We start from the raw sequence: 20987 nt of genomic DNA on the forward strand, positions 1-20987 counted from the left end.
AACACGTTCTGTATCTGGAAAATGTCGATACCATCTGCGAATGTTCCACCCATTCGGAGCATCACTTTGATACCTCATTTTGAAACGTCTTTGCACTATAATCACGGAACTGCACTTCGCAAACTCGAGAACGCAAAATAATTTCTGCTGCGGAGTAGCCATTTTAAACATGTTCCGGTTACCAAGTAATACAGAAGACAACTGACATCTAGCAGCTATTAATATAAATTAGAGTGTGTATTTGTTTCTCCAATAGCCGAGCCGAGGCGCAGCGGTGGATAGTTTGGACGAAAAAACATTTATAATACGTATATTCTTTTTGAAACGCCTTGTAGTATGCTATAACCGCGTTACAGCGCCGACAGGAATGAAAATGGCCTTATTTGTAGAGGAAGGTGATCAAGGATGTTTTTTTAGCTATTGTCGCGTTCCAATCCCGTATCACCCCAAATGAACAAAAATCATCAGCTGCCAGCGGTTTCTGGTAAAAAGCTCTGTAAGTCTATATTTATACACATGGTTGCGGGACCTCGACTGTTTTATACAAAATGTGGAATCAAAATACCTTCAGCTGTCAAAATGACCTGTTATTTTATTTGAGCAACCAGTTTCATTGCTACATTACGTAATCACTAGTCCCCCTCCCCGACGTGTAGGAAAATCCCACCACCACTCCAGTCAAAATAGGGACTGTCATTCTGTGACCGATATCCGTAGACTTTTTCTTCACACAGCGATCCCTTCGGTCATCAGATGCCGGCAAGTGATGATTGAAGGGATTTATGTGTCAAGAAAAAGTCCACGAATATCAGTCGCTAAACGCTGGCCTCCATTTTAACTTTACCGGAGGTGGGATTCTTCCTATACGTTGGTCAAGGAGACTAAAGATGGCGTAATGAAGCACTGAAACTGGCTGCCCAATAAAATACTGGAAATTTAGACGGTTGAAAGTGTCTTGATACGACATTTTATTTCTGTTAAAGGTATCACCGTAGTTCTTACAGCGGTCTCGTGAGAGAGTCGGGACGGGGCGGAGGCAAAGTTTTGGGGAACCGTCTTGACCTGGGTGGAAAATTTCCCCTAAAAGATGGAAGAATCAGCCAACGGCATAAGGTTAGAAATGGTGCTGCAAATCAGTTTATTTAACGCACAGAGAAGAGGCTTTTAATTGAAGTGTTTTGTTCATCTCTTCATTGGTGGAAAAGAGTACCTATTAGTCCCTTTTCACGTCACCGGGGCTACCAAGGAGGAGGCGACCGTGGGAAGAAACTATTCAATAAAAGTCGAAGAAATATATTTCTACGAGTCTACTTTTGGAATGACAAAAGCATCAGTATGAAAGGAGATATAAAACTTCGGAAAAGGGAAACTGCAAACGCTCACTATATATACTGAGGGTCAGTTCCACGAAATGAAAATACGTTACGGACTTTACGTCAGACAACTAAATTGCACTCTGGCCCTCCCCGGCTTCAAGCGAGTAGCACAAAGTATTTGCATTCAGATGACTTGTCTAGCATATCGGTAATTTTTTCAACTGGCCACTACATAGAAGTATGATTAAAATTCGGATAACGACATTAGGCAACTACATATCACCACTTTCCAGTAACTAAAAAAATTTAAGCAGTGCACAACAAAATATTCTTAGAGGGCACGGATATTACAGTTTCATATTTAATCGGCCTTTTGAGTGGCATCTCACTGTAATGATGGGAGCTATGAGCTACTCGCTTCCCGGTTCACGCAACTGCAGCATCAGTTCGACCCAAGCTACAGCCAACAGCAAGCCATATATAATGGGTTAAAGAAGTATCTGGTATGCTATAATTGTCGCCAGCGTAGTTGCATCGTTTAACTTATTGACAAACAGCTGGACTTACGATGGCATGTACTGGATAGTCATCTCCTGTTATTACATTTGCTTAAAAGTGGTTGTTTAAAATGTGTTGTAGGGTACCAATGCAGAACCAATGACCTATATCAATAGAGAAGCGAACGGCAAAGATCATACCAGAAGCGGGTGGCGACAGCAATGGCAGTTTGAGTGGAAAATATCCTATAGAATGCGGAAACTCGCCTTGAGAACAAGATATGACGGCTATCTGAAATGATTTAATTTTTAAAAGTAATGGCAGCGTTGTACGTTTGTTTGCGCAAGAGGTTAAGAAATGACTTAGCGTGGATCATACAGTCATTTCACAGTGGAGGTGGGGTGCGGATAGTCGCAATTAGCTGTTGGGCGGATAGTCATAGTAGAGTACTGGAATTTTCAGTAGTAATAGATTTAGGGGTGGTTACAGATGAGACCACTCACTGATCTGATACAGTCGGAAGTACATTTGGGAGTTTTGTAAGTCGACTACAAAAAGTCGCTACCATTCAATGTGTTTAACTCTGCCAGTTCCTGCAGATGAACTGCTTTCTAGTTTTCAGACAATGCCAGAGCGTTGCCAAGTTGTTTAAAGGATTCCTCTAGCAGACAGCACAAGAGAGGCATTGTGCATCTCACAGATATTTACCACAAACGTGAGCAATTCGGGCAACACAAGATTTTTGTACGCTTGTATGTGAAGACCGTTCCGATATGTCGGCTCACTTATTACAAGTTTTTGAGGATGCCTATGAGTAATCCGTGTATTGTGGACAGATCTCACACACAATGAGTAGCAGTTCCACGTCGTTACACAACCTACATAAATTTGCGCTGTTCCGGCAGACATGCTGGAATCAGCAATGCCCGCAAGCACCGACGAGAACCACTCACAGTCGCGGTAAACTCACATCATTTCTAAAGGCTCGTTACTGCTTAAGACATGAACGGTCTCTGTTAGATTCCTTTCATGTTAATTTCTTAAATCTGTTGTCATTTACGGCATACATTCCTTTTCTAAATTTACTGTGGCGTTTCTGACTATCTGGGAGGAGACTGAGTAGTGGAACGTGTTACTTCTACACATAAACAAGAACGATCTGTCACACTACTACACTTTAAAACACAGTTTATATGTAATTCATGTCACACAGTCCCATACGGAACCTACATCCGCTTTCTTTTATATACTGTATATGATAAGATACTGTCATCCCCCTTCCCTTCTGTGTGAGAGGATGAATGACCAAATGTATTTGTAGTTGCATGCTGGATGATAGCAGACAAGCCTGTCTCCTAGAGAACAGTAGGACCAACGTCGGAACAGGTAGCTACGCTTTCTAAAAGCAGAGAGGTTTCTATTCTTAGTATAATCCTGTCCGTCCCTTGCCATGTTTTTATAGGGAGCTGCCTCTCTGGTCACTTCCGTTTGTATTTGTGAAGCACACTCGGTAGGAGCCCAGCAGGTCAGTCTGTCCGCGGCGAGCGTCTGAAGTGGTAAGACCTCTGGCTAAGTGCGTGTCTGCTAAGTCTGTAGGACAATGGATCTCTTAAGTTCAGCCTAACTGAAAATTCAATCACCTTTATTTCAGGTTTAGCTCTAAAATATCTAATGTTATCTTAAATTACAACGCAGTGTAATTCGAGTGTGAAGTTCAGAATATATCCCGGTAGTTGCTTTGTCACTACTTTGTGAGTAAAGTGGAACCATGTATTGATCAGTAACTCTAATTAAGATCATAAGTCTTAAATGCGAATATGCGTGAGATTATAACGTCTCGTTTTGACAATATTTTTCAATATAGCAACTTTTCTTTATGTTCAACCCACGTGGCGTGTACTTTGTGAGACCAGTACCACGTGCTTATACAATTGTCTGACCCATCAGGTTAATAGTAAGACGATAGTAACCAGTTCGAAGTTTTGCTCTTGTAAATTGCTTTTCGATCTAATTTATTTTAATTATCAAAATTACACTCTTTGTGTAAACCAAGTTGACCACGTGAAGCATGTGGTGTAATCATCAAAGTAGCCCTCAGCTATTCTTTTCGGGAAGATTTCACAGAGACTTAGTATGAATTTAGTATACCAGTATGTGGTAATTACATGACGGACAGGATTGTGCTACGAACGTAACTTCTTAGGGTGAAAATTGAATCGGTTGGTTGTGGTTAACTTCCTCTTGCATATGTTTCAACGTTCTTCGTGTGTTATTTTATGAATGCAGTATTGTATGCAGTCTCCCAATCTTGGCTCCATATTTGATGTATTCTGTTAATATTACAATCTCACATTTTCACAATCCTAAATAAGGCACCAGTTTAGTTATGAATCAAGTTTAATACACTGAAATTTCAATGATCAATGTTAAAATAAATTTCCAAATATAAACTGATTTATTTCTTTTGATTTAAATTCTCTTATATATATATATATATATATATATATATATATATATATATATATATATATATATATATATATATATATGCTTTGAAATCGTTATGCATTCCTTGCCACCATGCACGAACATGTCCCAAGTACGTTTCCACACATTCTGATGACACTAATGGTTGAGTCTCAGATGCAGCACTATTCATCCTCACAGTTGGCAAGTATTAATGGCCATTGGCACGTTTATAAATATTAATTCTGTCGATACATTTCAGTTAATGGAGAAAACTGATTTCGTTTAGTGCTTGTCTGATTTATTTAGTTCACATCAAACAGTATCTAATTTGTCATATGAGGATACTACATGACAATGCTCGAGATCTTACGGACACTATGGTGTATATATATATATATATATATATATATATATATATATATATATATATATATATATATCACCGGTTGTCGTATGGCTATTAAAAGATTATAATTAATGTTAGTCTGGTTCTGAATTTGGTAAGCTAGACTGGATACCTGGTGAAACAGTTACGCAATAATGCAAGGATAACTTCCCCAGACAGCTCACAGCTTTTAACCCACTTTTGTGGTCTTGAACATCAACACCGCTTTCATAGCAAATTAAAGCAACGTTACAGACATTCTTCCAATGCTTCATACACCAACAAAGAAGTTCTTTGCGCTGCTTTGATATCGTTATGCATTCCTTGCCACCATACACGAACATGTCCCAAGTACGTTTCCACACATTCTGATGACACTAATGGTTGAGTCTCAGATGCAGCACTATTCATCCTCACAGTTGGCAAGTACTAATGGCCATTGGCACGTTTATAAATATTAATTCTGTCGATACATTTCAGTTAATGGAGAAAACTGATTTCGTTCAGTGCTTGTCTGATTTATTTAGTTCACATCAAACAGTATCTAATTTGTCATATGAGAATACTACATGACAATGCTCGAGATCTTACGGACACTATGGTGTGTAGGTATGGAGAAATGCGACGTTATCACCAGTGGCGAAATGACTGTCGGCGTACACAGTACAAAATATTCTACTGCAGATTAACGTCAGGAGAAAACTATACGGAGTGCTCTACACTGGCGTTACTGCACGCAACTTGGAAATCACTTAATTTATTTCATACTGTGTTCCACAGAGTAAGAACACCATGCACCATATTTATTGTAACTTAATATTCACCTAATCCTGGATTAATCACACGCAAGGACAATCAAAAACAAACTGTTACTGGCTTATAGCAGCATGAAACCTCACTTTTTACAAGCAGTACAAAACGTCAAAAAATCTCAGTTTACTCAGTGTAAGAAATTTTTATGACAGGGCAAAGAAAGTTTTTTTTTCAAGGTCAATGTGTATACCTCTGCTGGGTCTACACTGAAGCTATAAAGCAACTGGTGTAGTCAAGCGTATTCAAATACAGAGATGTGCAAGCAGCCAGAATACGGGCTGCCGTCGGCAACGCCTATGTAAGACAACAAGTGTCTGGCGCAGTTGTTAGGTCGGATACTGCTGCTACAATGGCACGTTATCAAGATTTAAGTGAGTTTTAACGTGATGTTATGGAAAGTGTACGAGGGACAGGACTCAGCATCTCCGAGATACCGTTGAAGTGGGGATTTTCCAGTACGACCATTTCACGAGAGTACCGTATCAGAGCGTACCATATCAGGAATCATGTAAAACACAAATCTCCAACGTCGCTGCGGTTGGAATAAGGTCCTGCAAAAACGGAACCAACGACGACTGAAGAGAATCGTTCTACGCGACAGAAGTGTTCTCAGATTGTTGCAGATTTCAGTGCTGGGCCATCGAAAAGTGTCAGCATGCGAATCATTCAACGAAACATCATTGCCATGGGCTTTCGGAGCCGAAGGACCACTTGTGTACCCTTGATGACACCACGACACAAAGCTTTACGCCTCTCCTGGGCCCGTTAAGTCCTATATTGGACTGTTGATGACTGGAAACATGTTGCCTGGTCGGATGAGTCTCATTTCTAATTGTATCGAGCGGAAGGAGATGTACGGCTATGGAGACATCATGAATCGAAGTCCCTGCATGTTAACAGTGGACAGTTCAAACTGGTGAAGGCTCTATAACGGTGTGGAGCGTGTGCAGTTGAAGTGATGGGGACCCCTGATATGCCTAGCTATGACTCTGACAAGTGATATACATAAGCATCCGGTCTGATCACTTGCATCCATTCATGTCCAATGTGCATTCCGACGGACTAGGCCAATTCCAGCAGGACAATGCGACACTCGTCCATAATTGCTACAGAGTGACTCTTCTGAGTTTAAAGACTTCTGCTGGCCACCAAACACCCCAGACATGAACACTGTTGAGCGTATGTGGGATGCCTTGCAACATGCTGTTCAGAAGAGATCTCCACCCCTCGTACTGTTATGAACTAATGTACAGCCGTGCAGGATTCGTGGTGTCAATTCTAACCAGCTATACTGCAGAAATTAGGCGAGTCCGTGTCACGTATAGGATATTAGGCAGGCATACCAGTTTCTTTGGCTCTTCAATGTTGGACGACTGCATATACCTATTTGTATTATCCAGGATATTGCTACAGCTTGAGTGCGGTAAGTGTGAATTTTAACGGTCTCACGGCATGCAGGTGCTGCTGATTACAAACCATGAAATGTTCCCGTCAGTTTTTCTCTTTGTAAGTCCCATCATAGAGTTCAGGTCCGCAGTATAGAAAGTGCAATAATAATTACTTAGTAGCCTAAAGAAAAAGGGTGCAGTTCCATAGTTCTTCTAATATTTTAAGTGTATACAATCTCCCACAACATAAGCCATGAAAGATGAAGGCAAGGATTATTGATGGAGAACTGGTACCAACTAGTAAAAATTAAATAAACGGAGACAGGAAGTGACACACGGTGATGCATTGTAAATATAAGGAATAGTTCGTGAAGCTAGCGAGGGCCAGTAATCAGAGCAGATAACTCCAAATTTCAACTAACTGAAATCAGTCTCAGGAGCAGGAGTAGCGCGTTTACCCTCATGCTCAAACTTAAGTGCTGTCTGTCAGATACGTTGCTCAAATATGAGACTGACGGCCAACTACAATTTATTCTGAAGTTCCATCAAGAACACAAGTTGATGGTCAAGATGGATCTGTATCTAAAAGAAAGCCACGAACAGCGGTTCATGTGGCGGTTTCAGTATTATCATCGTTCCTGAATAATTTTTGTCATCACGTGCAGCATTGGTTCCTGTGAAGGTATCAATTTTACCTTCGATTCTGGATAGTGATGAAGGTCACTGTGCTGTCTTCAAGTGAGCACTGTGCACGCAAAATGCACAGTCAAACAGATTCCACAAACTTCCACTTCTATGACCTCAGTGTGTGTAGTATACGTCATAGAGTGTCTCGTACTCAATTTATGATAGTGACGGAATGTAATGTCATCGGCAGATCTAAATTTTTATCCCAGTGGACGAGGCTCAGGAACTCCAGGTATCTGAGAATAGAAGGTTACGATGTGAGTGGTTTGTGTTAATCTCTCATCGAAGAAGATCTCTCATCAGAAGACGCACTTGGAGGACTGTGTGTCATTTGACAGGCTGTGTTCGTACAACGTTACATAAGTTAAAGAACTCCAATCACGGAATACAGCTGCAGAAACGTAAATACAACTCCAAAAATTACAAACTTGATTTCTAGTTCACAAAGGAGAGGCCAATGATGTTTATTAAGCGACGGAGAAGTCACTTTCAGTCAATATATTTTTTATATTGCTGAAAAAACTGCACACATATTACATTACTATGTTGTATAAAAACTCATGTTACACGGAAAGTTTGGTATATCGGTAAGTATTTGCGCTTGTGCTCATCCACTGAGCATATACAGGGGGCTTCACAATTCCAGTTACAGGATTCTAAGGGATTGAGTTGTAGAGGTCTGATGCGGAACCCATGTCCGAAAGCATGCTGTTTGCATACAGAATCAGTCTGAAGCTCGGATCTCATTTGCATCTGTCGCATCAAGGTACGCACACAAACTGAGAAGCCTGCCACCAGTCTCTACTGCTGCATGGTCCATCTTACTTACAAACTAACTGTGCATTGAGTAAATTAAATAGATACATTTCACATCAGATTCTGTATATTCAGAACATTACCATTTGCTTGATATGCATATCGAGTTGATTAAATTGTTACTCGAAAAGTCGCCATAAATGACCTTTAATAATTCGCCATCCCTATGATTTGAGATCACCGTCGGCTTGCCTAACCGCTGGGATATGGGCTCGTAGGGGCTGTCGAATTTTCTGGGTTGTAATTTGAATAACTATACAATATCTCGAGATGTCGAATTCAGACGACGGCTATTTGACGCCCAAGAAAACGAGAGTGCCCGCCTGTTTTCGTGGAAGTTTCCGCCTGCTCAGTAGTCCCTGGGAGGCGTTCACTGACCGCTGTACATGGGAGCTAACGTAATAGCAGCTTTGGTTAGGCTGGCAGTACGGCCTTCTTCTTGTAGGCGGAAGCTTACTGTGTCGAGCGCTCCTTGGCCACAAAAGTGTCAAGAGATGCCATAATCTCCCTGTTATAGCCAGCTGATAGAGCTGAATAAAGGTGTGTGGTTACGACGATCGTTAGTTCGGGACAAGCTGCCATCTTAGCGTCAGTGTGCACTGTTTGTGCACAGTCTGCCAGCATGAGGCTGTACGGTCCTTGGCGGCAAACTGTTGTCTCTTCATAAGCAGATACTACTGTTTCCACAGCACAAGATTTTCCCATATGATTTTCTCTTTGTAACTCCCATCACCGAATCCACCTCCATAACCAAACCGAGCTCTTCCCCACACAAAGTGCGCTAGTAATCACTTATCAGTCTGAAGAAAGAGCGCGCAGTTAAGAAGTTCCCCTAATATTTTATACCCTTACAGTTTCCCATAATACAAGGAATATAGGACTCTAGGCAAGGATTATTGATGGGGAACTGACAGTAGGTAGCAATGATAAAAAATAAAAAAAATAGGAGAGAGAAAGTGACAGATGGTGCTGCACAGTGAAAATGAGGAATAGTTCTCCAAGCTAGAGGGGGGTGGGGGGTGGGGTGGGGTGGGCAGTAATCAGAGTAGACAACTGATAATTTCAGTTAACAGCAGTCAGTCTCTAGAGTGGTACTGGCGCGTACTCACTGATGCTAAAATTTAGAGGTGTCTGGCATTTACATGGCTGAAATCTCAGACTGGCAACCAACTAACTGAATGCCTGAATTCAATTTTAGTAGCGTCAGTAGTCATGCTGATGATTCAGCACGCAATAGAGCTGGCGCTATTTAAGATGATACCGGAGCAGTCATTTGAAGTGCCCTACCCGGGCTTCTGTTACCGTTGACGCTAATGAATTAGGATCACTTTATTTCCCTCCACGTACTTTTCCGTAGTTAAAAGGCTGGAACGTTTTAATCTTTACTGTTCATACGACTGGATGCTTTATATTCGATAAATTGGTCCTGCAGTAAGAAGGTATAGGACCCTTCTTTCATAATTTACGCTCATCTATCAGGCTATCTCGCTAGTCTGTTATGATTTATTGAGAAACAATACGGCAGATTTCGCCAGAGGAGATGCATTTTATCTTGTCTGTTGCTTCTATCTGTTGTACTACTTATTACACTAATTAACCACCAACTCAACCCCTGCTAGAGGACAATTAGTGCGGTGCCAGCCCCGATAGGGATAACAGCCGACAGGTGGGTGAATGACGAACCTCAACGGTTACAGGAAAACAGACAGATCGTCCACACCATTATGTAATTTGCCACATCTCTGCGAATTAATCTTATTAGTATTCACACCATTGTCTGCAGCAGCCAACAACCTCTACAAGTCCTTGTAATTACGACATCACATTCAGATTTCATTTGGCTACAGCAACGGCTGCTAGATGGTACGTTCGCTACTTGGAGGAATTACAGGTGCTCCAAGGTGTGGGAGGGGGGGGGGGGCGGCACTCTCGGCTTTGAAGAGGACTCCTTCGTTGCTAAGAAGACAAAAACACGGGGAGTATTCGAATGCCCACGCCATGGGCTCCTGTGTAACAAAAAAGTCTGTGTTTCTACCATGAAGAGGAAGCTTTTGAAGTGACTCGATTTGCAAACTATTTTTACATCCAAAAGGTTCTTTCCACAACATAGACTCACAACTCTATGTGTTACGCCTCCTCTACAACAAATGCATGCGTTTGATAGTAATTGTGTAACACCCCGTACAATAAATGAGAATCCCAATGTAATGTGAACTGCATTATGAGCGCATTAGTCCATGTAGAATATTCTTAAATTACTTGGCCGTTTGAGGATGGCGGTAATGTAGTTGGGTTGGGTGAAGAACTTTGGAATAGCGTGTTGACAAGGTGTCAAGCAAATCTGCTAAGTTCTTAATTCTATCCATCCATCGTTGATGAAATGTTACTTATTTTACCATGATAGTAACCAGTTATACATAATTTCCACTGCAGAGACCGCAATAGGTGCTGTAATACGGACATAGCAGATATAATCTCGTTAATTTAAAAGTACTGAAAAGTAATATTTATTTAAAGTTTGATATTCCAATATGATGAGTGTGCAGGTAGCGACTTCCAAGTATAATGAAATTCGTCGGCTATGACTATGGACGGGGTACCTACCTAGTCATCCACGAATGATATTTCCAGTATTTCTTCTCTTATGAGTCTCGTAAATGTCGCCTTTGACTGTTTGTCAGGGAAAATGCTGCCTTTCAGGCTTACGTAGGCGAAGATCATCTTCTAGAAACCCTAGTAAATCTGTAGTCGGAACATATTTTAAGTTATGGTGACTGCAGATTTTCTTCGGCACATTGCCGTGGGCAGATGTAATATCAGATGCTGACGTGGCCTTCCATATTACCCTGCACGCCAGAGTGCCAGATCCTGTTGGTTTCACTAGGAAATCACAGGTACACGACTGTTTCGTGAGCAATATGCCGAGTTGGAGGGGATGTAGACGGGTAGCACACGAAAAATATACCAGTCAAATACTGGCAGCAGCGTGCCAAACCTCATTATGCGGTAAGGGATAAGGGTATCGAATGAAATCAGAATTTCTCGCAAACGTATGCTACGTGGGAAATGTACAAGTGCGGAGACAATGACTGACGAGAAAAATCACTTGAAGAGCTGCTCCTAAGTTGTACTGAGGACGTGAGAACTGTTCGTAGCACGTCAGATTTTATGAAAGACTAAGGCGAAACGTTCCGTCGAGCGTATCACCAATATAGAGATCGAGGGGCATATTGAATAACCAACGAAATGTAACATTCGATGAGTCGGTTCATGGAAGGTCAGAAGTAAGAACGTGTAGGTAATTTAGAAAACCAGGAAAGACAACTATCAAGGCTCTGTCTAGGTACAGCAGCGATCAGTGAAAGAAAATAGAACGAAGTTATGAATTTGTGGCCAAGCGAGTAGCTTTGTTATGACAAAGATGTTAGGGGAGAGAGTACATTACTATGTTCTTTGGTAAGATTTTTCTCATTAGAATAGACAGTAATTCAACGCCGACAGCAATATTCACATTTGCATGCCGACCTTACAAGGTTTATATGAAGAGGTGAGGACCGTGTATAAGAGTTTTGCAAAGGCAATTCAGTATGTAACGAGAGAAGATAATGTGTCATGGTGATTCGGCATGCAGTACTAACGGAAGGAACAGGAGAGAGTTATAAGAGAAAATGGGCTCATTAATCTGAATGAGAGAGGGGCAATACAAGGTTCAGCAATAAATTTTAGTAACGGGAAAAACCTGTTTAAATATGACGAGAGGAGACGGTGTACTTCGGAAAGGCCTAGAGACATAGATACATAGATTACAGGCCGAAAGACATAGATTACATCATAGTCAGACAGTGATTCCGCAATAAATTATTAGATTACATGTCATGCCTAGATACAGATACAGACATCGACCACAATTCAGTAGTGGTGAGGAGGAGATTGAATAAGGGGCAGCAAATGAAAACGGCGCAGGAGGAGAGAAATTAAGTAAGCAATTTATTATTTCAAAACAAGCCTACATAGCTTTTAATATATTTATCCCACTGCGAGACGAGATGGTCAGTCCGTTGGTGAAAAGTTTTTGCAGTTGGCTGCCGTAATAAAACTGTTTATGGTGAGATAAATGTACGAACTCATCCTGGATCGTATGAAACGACTGATTCCCAAATTGAAGATTGTAAGTCCTGGTATTCACTGCCACATGCCTATACGGAAATGCAAAACTTCAACATATATAAACACTTTATGTAACTACTATAATGATTATGAACTTCTTAAAAAGATAAGCAAGGATAAACAATTATTTGTACTTTATTTTTGTAGTGTGCGTTTCAAAAATCGTTTTGCAAAGACAGATCAATACAAAGTAGTGTGTTCTATTCAACCACAGAACTCCACCACTGTTCATATTATTTAAGAAAATGAAGCCGAGTATCCTGTAGCGCATTCTAAAAGTTACTTTTCAGAATGAACTACCAGCCTACAACATTCAACAACGAAGGACAATATGAGATGAGTACTATAAAAACTGTTTATTCTGCTGTTGCTACCTTTCTCTGCAGTGAGTCACAATTACAGTGTGCCAAGTGCCGTGAAAATGTGAACAGCTGCCCAAATTTAAACTTACTTCAAAATTAATAAATCGGTTTTTCGGTTATAAGAGTTTGGTGAAAGTGAGAATATGGTGGCATCGTCCACGACTTCCTGTTGGGGAAATGTGAATTCTTTGTTGACTATTTTCTTGTTGCAGATGAAATATGCGTATACTGTGAAAATTTTATATGAACAATCAGTCAAATATAAACCACAGTTACAAAGCAGCTACAGTAACACAGACGGGATTTCGCAACTATCAAGAAGAAAAGGATGAAAAATAAAAAGTGAGGTGAGCAACTAACAACGTCGACGTCCAACCATTATTTTTCTTTAGGGGGCTACATAATAATTAACAATGACGGTTACTGAACAGGAATCTGAAACAGGGGGGGGGGGGGGGGGGTGTTATTAAAGCATGGGAGACTTAAGTAGTGTCGTGAAACAAGAAAAGAATGTCTTATTAATGAAGCAGTTGAACAGGAAAAAAGGCACTACTAGAATATGTACTTCCTTAAAATGAGATAATAATAATAATAACGTAAGTACCATGATAGTATTATTAATAAAACTGAGTAATCAACAGCAATCAGGCAATATGGATCAGTTTGCAAATATTAATGACCAACTTGAATATCAGAAACAAGAAAGTAAGAACCAGTTCAAAGAATTCGGTCATTAAATCGTAGCATTATCAGTAAAATATAGCTCAACTAAACCATACGAATCAAAACATCGAGAGGTCAGACGTTCAAGAAGAGTCTGCTGAGTCCAAGATGAAACAAATCCTACTGAAATTTAACACTGAAGCGAAAAATACCAAAGATAAAGCCACTAAAGATAGAGAAAAAAAGAAAATTGCTTTCGAAAAAGTGCATGTGGATACAATCACTGTTGACGAAAGACAAACAGTCGAATTACGACTTTGGAAACTAATGTTGATACTAAACTGGAACTTACTGAAAGCACTTTGTCGAACAGGTGAAGACAGTAGACAGCAAATTCAGAGAAAATGTATTATTAAGTAACAACAAAACCTGCACCTTAGAAAGTAGTTTTTCTTTTCTGCACAAAAAGGTTGAAGAACTGTCCAGTGATGAAGGTAATAGAAATCTTGTTCAGAATGGTGCAGTACAAAAAGTTGCATTTCAGACTGGACTAGGAATCTACAACAACAACGATAGGGCAATACAGGGTATGAGATGAGTACTATAAAAACCGTTAATTTAAAATGAACCATTGCTACCTCTCTCTGCAGTGTGTCACTAACTCAGCTTGCCAAGTTCAGTGAAAATGTGACCAGCCGCCTAAATTGAAATTATTTCAAAATTAATAAATCGATTTTGGGTCATAAGAGAGTTGTTGCTGTCAGACAGCGGTACCGTGATTGTACCCAGGGCTGCACCTCTATGACAGAATAAAATCAACGTCCAAAAATATGGAAATCACAAGTTAACAAACCAGTATTGTATGGAGGATGTGTAAGTGGTACCCAGCGAAGCTTCTGCAGTGCAGTGTAATCATCCAGCCAACAAAATGTTACGATTACCCTACAGAGGTTTCGCTGGTAAGTCCTTATGCATCCTTCATATAGGCCTCATTTCACCTGATAGGTTTCCATGTTTCTTGAACTCTGAAGATAGTCATGTGCCCCTCAGGATTTGATTTGAACGAAGAGATTCCGCCTGAGTACCTTCAAGGTTCTGTAAGCAACTGCACCCATATTTTCATGAAGGCATGGATCGTGTTGCCTTTCAATGCGATAAACGGATTTACAGTGATGGTGAATGTTTTTAAAATGATAAGCAACTGACTTACTTTTCACTGTCTGTCTCGTTTCCATTTGACTGCCACTTATAGCTTGAAAGAATAGACAGAAAGTATCGACGTGGCAGATGTAGGTTACTGCAGTCATGAATATGTTAGTAGCTATTTCAGTTGAAGAGGATTGGTTGCATTTAAAAAGAACAGTCACTGATGATGGAAAGAGTGAAATGCGTACGAGAAAAGAAACTGCGAAGGAGTGTTTCGTAACACAAGTAAAACTTCAGTCGATCAGCGTAGGAAGAAGTAATAATGACTTCAGCGGAAGACAGGAATACAGCAATATACGTCACTTAGGTGTGAAATAAATATGATGTGTCGGGAAGTCAAGTCGGAATTGCAGCAAAATTGAAAAACCTGATTGTCGTCGGAAGAAATGATGCAGCATAAGAATAGCCAGAATACCTTTCGGCGAAATTAAAAGCAGCAGCATTAAGTGTGCTATGGAAATTATGTAGACAACCGGAGATGAGAGAGTGGATAATTGGAGGGAGTACATTGAAGAAATTTAGCACGATGAGGGATGTCTCATGACGTATTGGAATACGAAAAAGGTTTTGATATGGAGTACAAAGGGCAGACAGTATTATTTTAAGAGTTTAAGAGCGCTTTGGAAGATCGAATAAGGCAGAAAGGATGGACAACAACTGAAGGTAGTGTACAGAATCTGTACGACTGAAGACAGAAGAAAAATATTATCTACACAGTACCGAAGATAGCATTTGAAGGTTAGTGCACAAATGCGAGAACTGTCTCACTGTCAGTAGAGGAACGAAAAAGATAATTGATGTTCTGTCAGGTGACGTTCAGTCGAACGTTCAAAAATTTTAAGACGTTGCGGTTGGAAATTGAAGGAAGACTCAAATCACATTCATCTGATTAGACGCCCTAGCAACTGCATTCCACAGTGTAATATGTACATGAAATAAATGTTAGATACGTTGAGAAATAAAGGAGTAGGCTATTAGAAAGATGGTCAATGTACAATATTCACAAAACCCAAGTAGGACGAAAGCCGTAGCGAGAGAAATGAGATCAGCGATTACCTTAACATCAGAATACGTGACCACAAAGTAGATGAAGTTAAGGAATTCTGTTACATTGGAAACAACGTAACACTCGAGGGACGGAAGTTGGAGGACACAAAAAGCACACTAGCCCTAGCAAAGAGGGCATTCCTTGCCGAAAGGAGTAATTCAGGTAAAGGAAGAAATTTCAGCGAATGAATGTGGAGCACAGAATTTTATGAATGTGAATTACGAACTGTGAGAACACATTTAAAGACGACAATTGAAGCGCTTGAGAATTTGTGTTGCAGAAAGGAGGGGAAAGTTAGGGAGACTGATAAGATTAGGTATGAATATCACCGCAGTTGCGACGAAGAAAAGCACTTATGGAAAACACTGATAAGAAGATGGGACTGGCTAGTAGGGCACCTTTACGACATCAGGGCATAACCTCCATGGTACTAGAGGGATCTGGAGAGAGTGAAATCCGTAGAGGTATCCAGAGATTAAAATTATCTAACCAATAATATACGACGGTAGGTGAAGTCCTACGCCGCTATCATGTTGGCGCTTCACTTCAGGAAACATGACTCACAAAGAGGGAGGGGGACAAAACTTCCGGGTATTTAATGTAACAGTTGATAATAAAGAAAGTAAGTATTTTAATATGTAATTCCTTTTCTTTTTCATCAATGCCTTTGCTTACATTCACTGACCTACTTGTTCTAATAAATGCCACAGTTTTTATGAAAGTACGCTTCATATATATGATAGTTCTAAAAATCCGAGAAAAATCAAAATAATAACATAACTTTTAGAAGGAATGTTGTAATTCCATGAATTTTATCCCATGCCTAGACCAGCATAAATTTAGGAAACTGAAACAAAGGATACATATTAAATATCACGCTCAGTATTATACAACATTTGTAATTTACAGAATGTTCTCCTGGTTCTGGCATAGCAGGTGCGACGCCAATTGACTGTGTCATTGCCCCAAGTACAGTTGGCAAAGATATCGTGTTGCGTGACACTATCAACGAATGACTCGATAGGACATGAATGCCTTACATCTTGCAATGTTACTCTGAGAGCTGGAAGGATCTGGGAACGACAAATCATAGTTTCAATGTGTGGAAGAAAAACACAGAAAATATTGTGCGGAAGGCGAACCAAAGAGTGCGTTTTCTTTGCAGAAAATTTAGATTCAATAGACCTACTAAAGAGACTGCCTGCACTACGCTAATCCGTCCCCTTTTGGAGTATTGCGGCGCGGTGTGGGTCCTTACCAGAAAATATTAACGGAATACACCGAGAGAGTTCAAAGACTGGCAGCATGTATTATATTATTGAGAACTAGGGGACAGAGTGTGACAGACATTATATAGGATTTGTGGTGGACATTAATAAAACAAAGGCGTTTCTCGTTGCAGCGGAATCTTCTCACGAAAATTTAATCACCAACTTTCCCCTCTGAATGCGAAAATATTTTGTTGACGCCGACTACATAGGGAGAAACGAACATCATAATACTCCAGGGGAATCAGAGCTCAGACGGAGAGATATAGGTGTTAGTTTTTTCCAGAGTGGAATAACAGAGAATTGTATAGTGAAGAAGGTTCGATGAACCCTCTTCCAGGCATTAAGTGTGATTTGCAGTGCAGCCATGTAGATGTATACGTAGATATAACCTGGTATACAGGAGCACGTCTATGGAATTCGCGGTGGAAGAATAGTGGCTGTTTCGTACGTTATCTACGCCATTTTCAGCACCGTAAGGACGTACGTTCCTGTTCCCGAATAGCAGACTCTGCCCTGTCACCCATCGATCGGCTGCCAATAACGTCAGAGCTGATAGAGGAGAAGTCGCAAAGCCCCAATTACCGTCATGTGCAGAACGGCACGCGTATGATTGACGCCGGTAATTTCCTCATGTGGAACTTAATTTAATCGACACCCTGACACGACCTCTATTAACGAGCTGACGTAATCTCGCGTCCGTCACTCTTTCACAAATTAAGCTGACACTATACTATAATTCCCCTGGCAGCTAACGTCAGAAAGTCTAATATAAGCCAGCAGTTTTACGTGCAGTGCGCAGTCTCTCAGCAGAGGCAGCAAAAAAAATTCAGAATAGACTTTCTTATTTAAGACAGGATATTCTAAAACACAATTCAGTAATGTGGTAAACGTTCTGTTCAAAGTGAATCATTCCCCTTTGATTTACCAGTTTCGTTCAAAGTTGCCTACAGATTCGCGAATATTATTTAGCAAAATGAAAATTCTCATCGAACTAAGGTCAATGAAAAAATAGTTACATCTACATCTGCATCCATACTCCGTAAGCCACCTGACGGTGTGTGGCGGAGGGTACTTTGAGTACCTCTATCGGTTCTCCCTTCTATTCCAGTCTCGTGTTGTTCTTGGAAAGAAAGATTGTCGGTATGCCTCTTTGTCGGCTCTAATCTCTATGATTTTGTCCTCATGGTCTCTCATCGAAATATACGTAGGAGGGAGCAATATACTGCTTGACTCCTCGGTGAAGGTATGTTCTCGAAACTTCAGCAAAAGCCCGTACCGAGCTACTGAGCGTCTCTCCTGCAGAGTCTTCCATTGGAGTTTATCTATCATCTCCGTAAAGCTTTCGCGATTACTAAATGATCCTGTAACGAAGCTCGCTAGTCTCTGTTGGATCTTCTCTATCTCTTGTATCAATCTTATCTGGTACGGATCCCACACTGGTGAGCAATATTTAAGCAGTGGGCAAACAAGTGTACTGTAACCTACTTCTTTTGTTTTCGGATTGCATTTCCTTAGGATTTTTCCAATGAATCTCAGTCTGGTATCTGCTTTACCGACGATCTTGTTTATATGATCATTCTATTTTAAATCACTCCTGATGCCTGCTCCCAGATAATTTATGGAATTGTTTCCAGTTGCTGACCTACTATACTGCAGCTAAATGATAATGGATCTTTCTTTCTATGTATTCGCAGCACATTAAACTTGTCTACGTTGAGATTCAATTGTCATTCCCAGCACCATGTGTCAATTCGTTGCAGATCCTCCTACATTTCAGTACAGTTTTCCATTGTTATAACCTCTCGATATACCACAGCATCATCCGAAAAAAGCCTCAGTGAACTTCCGATGTATTATATCTTTGAAGTTACATTGTATCCCGCACAGATCAGAAGATGGACATTCCAGAGTGATTCCACAAGTATAATACAAATCATTTTATCTAAAACAGGTCTCAAATAAATAGTTCGCTGTTAACGATTCTCTCGCACTATCATTTGTTTTAGAAACAGGAAGTTCTACAGGCACAGTGAAAGGACTGACGGAAACACAGGTTTGCGCAAAGTAAATGCATTTGATCTGCGCAGTAGAAACGTAGGGAAGCCGTCAGTCACCCCCAAGCACTGTTATTCTGTAGGTTACAGCGTCCAGGTTCAATAAGAATGGCGCTGTGGACCGTGCAGCATCGTATTTTCACTGTTGAACATTCCTTTAAAAGTAATGTATCTGTTATCACAGTTCAACGGATTTCCGTATACAGTTCAACGGAGCGTATAATGGTTCGATATCTGATGGCAGCACATTACGTAGTTTGGTTAACTTTCTCGCACATGTGGATGAGTTATGAAGAATAAGCTGCTGGTCGTCCGTGTACGGAGCAAACTCCAGAAAATGTCAACAGAATACTAGCATCTGTTCTTCAAAGTCCTCGCTGCTCCACTAGACGTGTCTCCTCGTTCGCTACAGCGCGTCCTGAACAATGAGTTACAGTTCCATGATTATAAAATTATGAACCTTATTTTTACGAACGGAGACTGATTTGTGAGCGAGTGCCATATGTTCTTGGTACTGAAGTTCCGTTAATGATGAGTGATGAAGCTCTCTTTCACTTGGATCGTTCTGTAAATAAACAGAAATGTCACTATTTGGCAACAGACAACCCAAAAGAATTTCAGATACAACACTGTACACTGTTGAGTTCCTAAGGTGGGGATCGTTGTGCTTTACCTTTATGGCAGTAAATTCTGAACGTTAGGTTACAGTGTTATGCAATTATTTGCAACCGCAACCTCTAGGCTTTGGGGATCAACATGGCACACACATGGTTCACATGGCTCTGAGCACTATGGGACTTAACATCTATGGTCATCAGTCCCCTAGAACTTAGAACTATTTAAACCTAACTAACCTAAGGACATCACACAACACCCAGCCATCACGAGGCAGAGAAAATCCCTGACCCCGCCGGGAATCGAACCCGGGAACCCGGGCGTAGGAAGCGAGAACGCTACCGCACGACCACGAGATGCGGGCGATCAACATGGCAGAAGCGTGGTTCCAACAAGATGGAGTCAAATCCCACACAACTAATGCATCGATGGCGGTTGTTCGACAAATGTTTCCTCAAAACTTCATCTCACGTTCCGGTGATTTCCACTGGCCTACACGCTCACCAGATCTATCGGTTTGCAACTTCTTCTTATGTGGTCGTTTGAAATGCCGTAAACACCGTTCAGTCAACGACTTGAAGGTTGCAAATACGAGAAAAATTTGCTGATGTTTCATAGCACACTTTGACAAAAGTTATGCAGAAATTTAAAGAAATGTTTTTAATGTGTGTGCACGAACTTATTTGCGATTTTGTCTTTGAAAAATAATTTGCAATACTTAAACTGCGTAACGGACAGGTTGTATTTGTGTTAATATATTTTATATCTGATCAAAATAAACCTGACCATAGCATTCTGAAACACATGCTTTTCTTTTTTTGGAACTACCTGTAGGAAATATTACACCATTAACACCTTAGCGGAACATACCAAACTAATACACTAGTATTTTCACGAGTGGGATATATTGACTGAAATTACAGTATATGTGAGCCGATTAACACTAAGGAAAATAGACATTCGTACAGATAGAGAATAGTATGTGTACTCGATGACAATTCACTGCGTCTACAACTACTGGAAAATTTTAGGTAAAGTTGGCAACCTGTTGTGCCTAGAGGACGTTTGCAGTTTATTTTCATCTCTCAGATCTTGAACGAGTGAATCATTGACGTGGGGGACACTGAAGCATCATGAGGATACATAGAACAGACTGTTGTCGGCAGCGCACTTACTGGAGAACTAGTGGTGATAACTAGATGCACTGAGGGAAGAGGTAATGTAAGAAG

The sequence above is a fragment of the Schistocerca serialis genome, chromosome 4 (genome assembly GCF_023864345.2).
Source record: "Schistocerca serialis cubense isolate TAMUIC-IGC-003099 chromosome 4, iqSchSeri2.2, whole genome shotgun sequence".
In the NCBI taxonomy this organism is placed as follows: Eukaryota; Metazoa; Arthropoda; class Insecta; order Orthoptera; family Acrididae; genus Schistocerca; species Schistocerca serialis.